Source organism: Oncorhynchus nerka, linkage group LG16 (assembly GCF_034236695.1).
Source record: "Oncorhynchus nerka isolate Pitt River linkage group LG16, Oner_Uvic_2.0, whole genome shotgun sequence".
NCBI classification, from domain to species: Eukaryota; Metazoa; Chordata; class Actinopteri; order Salmoniformes; family Salmonidae; genus Oncorhynchus; species Oncorhynchus nerka.
The window spans coordinates 12,909,223-12,917,361 of record NC_088411.1 but is presented as its reverse complement, the minus strand read 5'-3'; positions in this window follow the sequence as shown (position 1 = coordinate 12,917,361).

Below are 8,139 nucleotides of genomic sequence, written 5' to 3'. Positions count from 1 at the left end.
TGGGCCAATTGGGGTAGAGAGAGAGTAGAAACAGAGGATAATGCCTTAAAAATGTTGTGTGACTTGGTGTCAGGCCGAGGCATGGATTGTCCTGACAGAGAGCAGTGAGCACTTTGTGGGATGGAATCAGTTCACCATCCCCGCTGCCGGGAGCTTGGCACAGAGCCTACTAATGTCACACGTGGTAGGAGACAGACAGGGCTGTCATTCACTGACAAAACAGTCCCTGCAAAGGGGAAGGCCAGCACTGGTCAGACGATTTAGGCTCGACTCACCTTGGCGGCTCTGCAGATTCCAGGTATTTAGTAGCTTGCTTGGCTGACTGGGGCGCAGCACAGTAATGACAGGCAGCAGTAGCTCTGCGGAACTAGCCGAGGAATCATAATCATCGCAACATTAGGGGCATGTCATTTTTTTGGGCTGCTATAGACACCACCTCCTGGGCTTTAGTGTTAATACCTCAGCGTGTCCTATATGTGCAGTGACACTATGTATTATATTATATAGATGTCTATTAAGGTGATGCTATAGGTACCCCTGATGTTGTGGTAGCATGCAATATTCACCCTCTTGCGACCTGGATTTGATTCCCAAGCGGCACCCCCCTAGAAACCAGTCATGGTGAATGGTTGTGCATGGGGATAGCAACCTCATCCTATAAGCAGCAACAAATATACACTACCGTACAAAAGTTTGTGGTCACTTAGAAATGTCCTTGTTTTTTAAAGAAAATCACATGTTTTGTCCATTAAAATAACACTAAATTGATCAGAAATACAGTGTAGACATCGTTAAGATTGAAATGATTATTGTAGCTGGAAACTGCAGATTCTTTATGGAACATCTACAGTGGCTTGTGAAAGGATTCACCCCCTTGGCATTTTTCCTATTTTGTTGTAATTCAAATATATATTTTCTTTGGGGGGGGTTGTATCATTTGATTTACACAACATGCCTACCACTTTGAAGATGCAAAATGTTTTTTTTATTGTGAAACAAAAAAGAAATAAGACAAAAAAACTGAAAACTTTAGCGTGCATAACTATTCACCCCCCAAAGTCAATACTTTGTAGAGACACCTTTTGCAGCATTTTCAGCTGCAAGTCTCTTGGGGTATGTCTCTATAAGCTTGGCACATCTAGCCATTTTTCAAGGTAAAATTGCTCCAGCTCCTTCAAGTTGGATGGGTTCCGCTGGTGTACAGCAATTTTTAAATCATACCACAGATTCTCAATTGGATTGAGGTCTGGGCTTTGACTAGGCCATTCCAAGACATTTAAATGTTTCCCCTTAAACCACTCGAGTGTTGCTTTAGCAGTATGCTTAGGGTCATTGTCCTGCTGGAAGGTGAACCCCCGTTCCAGTCTCAAATCTCAGGTTTCCTTCAAGAATTTTGCTGTATTTAGTGCCATCCATCATTCCTTAAAATCTGACCAGTTTCCCAGTACCTGCCGATGAAAAACTTCCCCACAGCATGATACTGCCACCATGCTGTTGGGTTGCGCCAGACATAGCATTTTCCTTGATGGCCAAAAAGCTACATTTTAGTCTCATCTGACCAGAGTAGCTTCTTCCATATGTTTGGGGATTCTCCCACATGCCTTTTGGCGAACACCAAATGTGTTTGCTTATTCTTTTCTTTAAGCAATGGCTTTCTTTCTGGCCACTCTTCAGTAAAGCCCAACTCTGTGGAGTGTATGGCTTAAAGTGGTCCTATGGACAGATACTCCGGATACTTCAATCAAAGCTGTGGAGCTTTGCAGCTCCTTCAGGGTTATCTTTGGTCCCTTTGTTGCCTCTGATTAATGCCCTCCTTGCCTGGTCTGTGAATTTTGGTGGGTCGCCCTCTCTTGGCAGGTTTGTTGTGGTGCCATATTATTTCAATGGTTTAATAATGGATTTAACGGTGCTCCATGGGATGTTCAGTTTCAGATATTTTTTATAACCCAACCCTGATCTGTACTTCTCCACAACTTTGTACCTGACCTGTTTGGAGAGCTCATTGGTCTTCATGGTGTCACTTGCTTGGTGGTGCCCCTTGCTTAGTGGTGTTGCAGATTCTGGGGCCTTTCAGAACAGGTATATATGTACTGAGATCATTTGACACTTGAATAAAGTCCACCTGTGTGCAATCTAACTAATTATGTGACTTCTGAAGGTAATTGGTTGCACCAGATCTTATTTAGGGGCTTCATAACAAAGAGGGGGAATACATACAGTGGGGAGAACAATGATTTGATACACTGCCGATTTAGCAGGTTTTCCTACTTACAAAGCATGTAGAGGTCTGTAATTTTTTATCATAGGTACACTTCAACTGTGAGAGATGGAATCTAAAACATAAATCCAGAAAATCACAATGTATGATTTTTAAGTAATTAATTTACATTTTATTGCATGACATAAGTATTTTTTAAATGTTTTATTTTTTATTTCACCTTTATTTAACCAGGTAGGCTAGTTGAGAACAAGTTCTCATTTGCAACTGCGACCTGGCCAAGATAAAGCATAGCAGTGTGAACAGACAACACAGAGTTACACATGGAGTAAACAATTAACAAGTCAATAACACAGTAGAAAAAAAGGGAGAGTCTATATACAATGTGTGCAAAAGGCATGAGGTAGGCGAATAATTACAATTTTGCAGATTAACACTGGAGTGATAAATGATCAGATGATCATGTACAGGTAGAGATATTGGTGTGCAAAAGAGCAGAAAAGTAAATAAATAAAAACAGTATGGGGATGAGGTAGGTGAAAATGGGTGGGCTATTTACCAATAGACTATGTACAGCTGCAGCGATCGGTTAGCTGCTCAGATAGCTGATGTTTGAAGTTGGTGAGGGAGATAAAAGTCTCCAACTTCAGCGATTTTTGCAATTCGTTCCAGTCACAGGCAGCAGAGTACTGGAACGAAAGGCGGCCAAATGAGGTGTTGGCTTTAGGGATGATCAGTGAGATACACCTGCTGGAGCGCGTGCTACGGATGGGTGTTGCCATCGTGACCGGTGAACTGAGATAAGGCGGAGCTTTACCTCGCATGGACTTATAGATGACCTGGAGCCAGTGGGTCTGGCGACGAATATGTAGCGAGGGCCAGCCGACTAGAGCATACAAGTCGCAGTGGTGGGTGGTATAAGGTGCTTTAGTGACAAAACGGATGGCACTGTGATAGACTGCATCCAGTTTGCTGAGTAGAGTGTTGGAAGCCATTTTGTAGATGACATCGCCGAAGTCGAGGATCGGTAGGATAGTCATTTGATACATCAGGAAAGCACAACTTAGTATTTGGTACAGAAACCTTTGTTTGCAATTACAGAGATCATACGTTTCCTGTAGTTCTTGACCAGGTTTACACACGCTGCAGCAGGGATTTTGGCCCACTCCTCCATTACAGACCTTCTCCAGATCCTTCAGGTTTCGGGGCTGTCACTGGACAATACGGACTTTCAGATCCTTCCAAAGATGTTCTATTGGGTTCAGCTCTGGAGACTGGCTAGGCCACTCCAGGACCTTGAGATGCTTCTTACGGAGCCACTCCTTAGTTGCCCTGGCTGTGTGTTTCGGGTCATTGTCATGCTGGAAGACCCAGCCACGACCCATCTTCAATGCTCAATGCCTGACTGAGGGAAGGAGGTTGTTGGCCAAGATCTCGCGATACATGGCCCCATCCATCCTCCCCTCAATACGGTGCAGTCATCCTGTCCCCTTTGCAGAAAAGCATCCCCAAAGAATGATGTTTCCACCTCCATGCTTCACGGTTGGGATGGTGTTCTTGGGGTTGTACTCATCCTTCTTCTTCCTCAAAACACAGCAAGTGGAGTTTAGACCAAAAAGCTATATTTTTGTCTCATCAGACCACATGACCTTCTCCCATTCCTCCTCTGGATCATCCAGATGGTCATTGGCAAACTTCAGATGGGCCTGGACATGGCTTGAGCAGGGGGATCTTGCGTGCGCTGCAGGACTTTAATCCATGACGGCGTCGTGTGTTACTAATGGTTTTCTTTGAGACTGTGGTCCCAGCTCTCTTCAGGTCATTGACCTAGTCCTGCCGTGTAGTTCTGGGCTGATCTCTCACCTACCTCATGATCATTGATGCCCCACGTGGTGAGATCTTGCATGGAGCCCCAGACCGAGGGTGATTGGCCGTCATCTTGAACTTCTTCCATTTTCTAATAATTGCGCCAACAGTTGTTGCCTTCTCACCAAGCTGCTTGCCTATTGTCCTGTAGCCCAGCCCAGCCTTGTGCAGGTCTACAATTTTATCCTTGAAGTCTTTGCACAGCTCTCTGGTCTTGGCCATTGTGGAGAGGTTGGAATCTGTTTAATTGAGTGTGTGGACAGGTGTCTTTTATACAGGTAACGAGTTCAAACAGGTGCAGTTAATACAGGTAATGAGTGGAGAACAGGAGGGCTTCTTAAAAAACTAACTAGGTCTGTGAGAGACAGAATTCTTACTGGTTGGTAGGTGATCAAATACTTATGTCATGCAATAAAATGCAAATGAATTACTTAAAAATCATACAATGTGATTTTCTGGATTTTTGTTTTAGATTCCGTCTCTCACCGTTGAAGTGTACCTATGATAAAAATTACAGACCTCTACATACTTTGTAGGTAGGAAAACCTGCAAAATCGGCAGTGTATCAAATTCTTGTTCTCCCCACTGTATGTACACACCACTTATTTTTTCGAATTTTTTGAAATAAGTTTTTTTTTTATTTCACTTCACCAATTTGGACTATTTTGTGCATGTTCGTTACATGAAATCCAAATAAATATCCATTTAAATTACAGGTTGTAATGCGACAAAATAGGAAAAACACCAAGGGGGATGAATACTTTTGCAAGGCACAGTACATAGGCGTACAGAGGCCCATTATTAGCAACCATCACTCCTGTGTTCCAATGGCATGTTGTGTTATCTAATCTAAGTTTATAATTTTAAAAGGCTAATTGATCATTAGAAAACACTTTTGCAAGTATGTTAGCACAGCTGAAAACTGTTTTTCTGATTAAAGGAGCAATAAAACTGGCCTTCTTTACACTTCTTTACAGCTTCATTAAATAGTACCCACAAAACATCAGTCTCAACGTCAACAGTGAAGAAGCGACTCCGGGATGCTGGCCTTAAGTAGAACAAGGCTGTCTGTCCCTCCCTCCAGGATCAATAGTGAGCTCTTAGGCGATCGACTGACTGTGCTCAGAGGGCTGTTGGCTGTGCCTGCCTACCTGCCACAGAAAGAGAGAGAGAGAGCCGACTGCTGTTGGTGACGTCACCTCCCATGGGGCTGTGCACCGCCTCTCTCGTTATCCCAGCTTGGGCTCTCTGTGGAGGCAGAGGAGAAGTCTAAACATCCCAATCTCCTGTCTGACACACACATACACACACACACGCACACACACGCACACACATGCTCATGCATGTACGCACACACAAACACACATGCTTGTAGCGTGCACTCACTCACTTACACACCGTCGTGCACACAAGAGGCCACAGAGTGGACTCGCTTATCCTGAAAACCCAAGCCTCATTTCTCCTCATTTCCTCCCTGAAAACATCTTTCCCCCTGAGCAAATAGCCCTCCACCAACAGAGTAATCTTATGAGAAATGCTCTTGGATCTAAACACAAATACCCCCCCGACACTTATCCATCCCCAGTGGGAGCAGAGTAGAGTGAGTGCTCAGAGACTTTTAATCCCACTCCGGGGGTGTCCACCAAAAGTGGAGTCACATGACAAGCCATGACCTGAATCCTGCCCTTGTGGCCCTAACAGGAGGACGGGGGGATGGAGGTAGAGGGGGGTAGCTGCTATCTCCTCAACCTCTGGTGCCATCTGCCAGTGACTTTGCAAAAATGCAAATCATCTACCCATAGTGCACAGCAGCCTTGCTCCATTGGAATAGCCTACGAAAATAGGTCAGACGCACCATGAGCCTAGTGTCTCCGGCAGCATGCTTAACTGCTTTGTGCGATGGGGGATAAAGATGAGTGGGGGGACTCTTCACAGAGAGAGACACACAGTCTGGATCTGGAGAGGCCCTTTTGTGCATGCATGTACAATGCTGTAAAAAATCACAGAGAGACAGAGATACAGAGAGAGAGAGAGAGAGAGAGAGAGAGACAGAGGGCGAGAGAGGAGGGTGGATAAAAGAGAAAAGGAGTCGGGGGAACATTTTAAATGAGTTCTGGCAGTGAAACAAAGGCTTCACTTGACTTTGTCATTTACCAAGCCAGCGAGTGCTCTGCCAGCCAGCCAGCCAGCCAGCCAGCCAGCCAGCGAGAACGACACAGTGCGCGCCGCTCTTCTCACTGCTCCAAACGTGACACTGCTCTGTTCTGTCCCCCTCTCGCTCTTCCCACAGAACAATCACCCGGCAGTCCCCAATCCAACCAACAACACACAAGCCCGCTGGCAGTACCGGGTTTATTCTACCAGCACCCCACATCCTACACACCCTCCTCAACAACCCAAATACAAATCCCCAGTATTCTTCTCCCCTCCGCCGCCTAGCTCTCTTCAACCTTAACCAATTAACTCTTGTCGGACGCTAAAAAAAGATCAAAGACCCCCAGCTGAGGATGGGCGTGTTAATGAGAGTCAGACAGGCAGGCAGAGCAGAGAGGCAGGCAGGCAGAGCAGAGAAGCAGGCAGCTGATGCAACGCCGTGGCAAGGCTAGTGCAATCCAGGCAGCTGACTTCTATTTCTCGCAGGATGACTGCGATGAATTATGCATCCCCTTGGAGCAAAAAGCTAGTCTCTCCCCACCCCCCTCTACCCGTCGCTCTCCTGCTGCATTTGGGTTCTGTTCCAACCAGTCTCTGTGCCCTGGACGAGCATTAACATGTAATCCGAGGAGGCTCCATCTCTCTCCTCCTGCCCCTAACACTTGTGAAGCTCAGTGTGGCACAAGGGGTACAGTCCACTGACTGATGTAATCTACTGTCCGTGTGCTTTTGTGAATGTCATTGCGACCTGAGTGCATATGTTACAGGATATCAAACACATGCATAGTATTGTACACAAGCATGCACTCACACCCCTTGGGCCTTTACAATTATGCACTCGTGCGAGTTGTGGAAGGTTGGTTTCATATCACACTCCCATTGGAAAGCAGACAGTCCTGCACTGCAGTAAAACTGGAGAAACTGGAAATGAAACACTTCCATTTTACTCTACCATTGTGTTTATATTCTGTTTTCATATACTCACATATAAGATGACCCTGAGCGAAATGGGCTTGTGTCTGACCTTGATTTCACCTATTCAGTTAAGTGGAGGAGAGAACACTCGTCATTTAATGCACTGTTCAGTGACTGCAGGGGGAAAGAAGTGTTAGATCGATAATAAAAATACATCCAAAAACAGGGCAAACCCTTTAATAAAGGACAATAGCGAACCTGTCAAGCATGAAGAACAATACCCAAACCCCAAGAACAGAGATCAGGGTGATACAATCAGCTACGATAGTGTCCTAAAACCACTCTCGCTCTCGTTTGTTTCTCTTGATGGTTTTGGCCTCTTCAAGCCAGTGTGTGAAGTCTATGCAGTGGGCTGTTCATAATTCAGCATTCTGGGCTTTCTGTGGCTCACTGTGTTGATAGTGCTAGCACGCGAGAGGGCATAGCCTAATCACACACAGGCCTTTTCCCACTGCCAGTGTGGAGGCAGAGCCTGGTGCCATTGCGGGTGGGACTGCATGGGGCCTAAGGGCGATCAGGGTCCTGCAGCTGCAGGCTGGGTGTGTGTGTTTGGGTGCTGCTTGTTACTGCAGACTGTAAGTAGAGTGGAGTGAGCCTACTACTACCCCAGCTGCAACAGCCTGGATCTCCGGCCCAAAACGCTGTAATTATGTCGGATTAGTGGGGGCTCTTTCTCCAGACCGGCTGCCAAACATTTTGTCCCAGATTACTGTCCCGCCACTAAGCTGCTGAACTCGGTCAGTGTCGGGAGGCTGCCCCGGGTGGAATTACACCACCACGGGCGCTGTATGGGGGTGGGGTGGCAGGGTTGGCAGGGCCACAGGGCTCTCACTGGGACACTTGACCTTCATGAGCACAGGGCAGACCTGGTGTTAGCCATACCAGGACCCAGAGTCCTCTGGCTACATCAATGGTGGGTGAGGTAT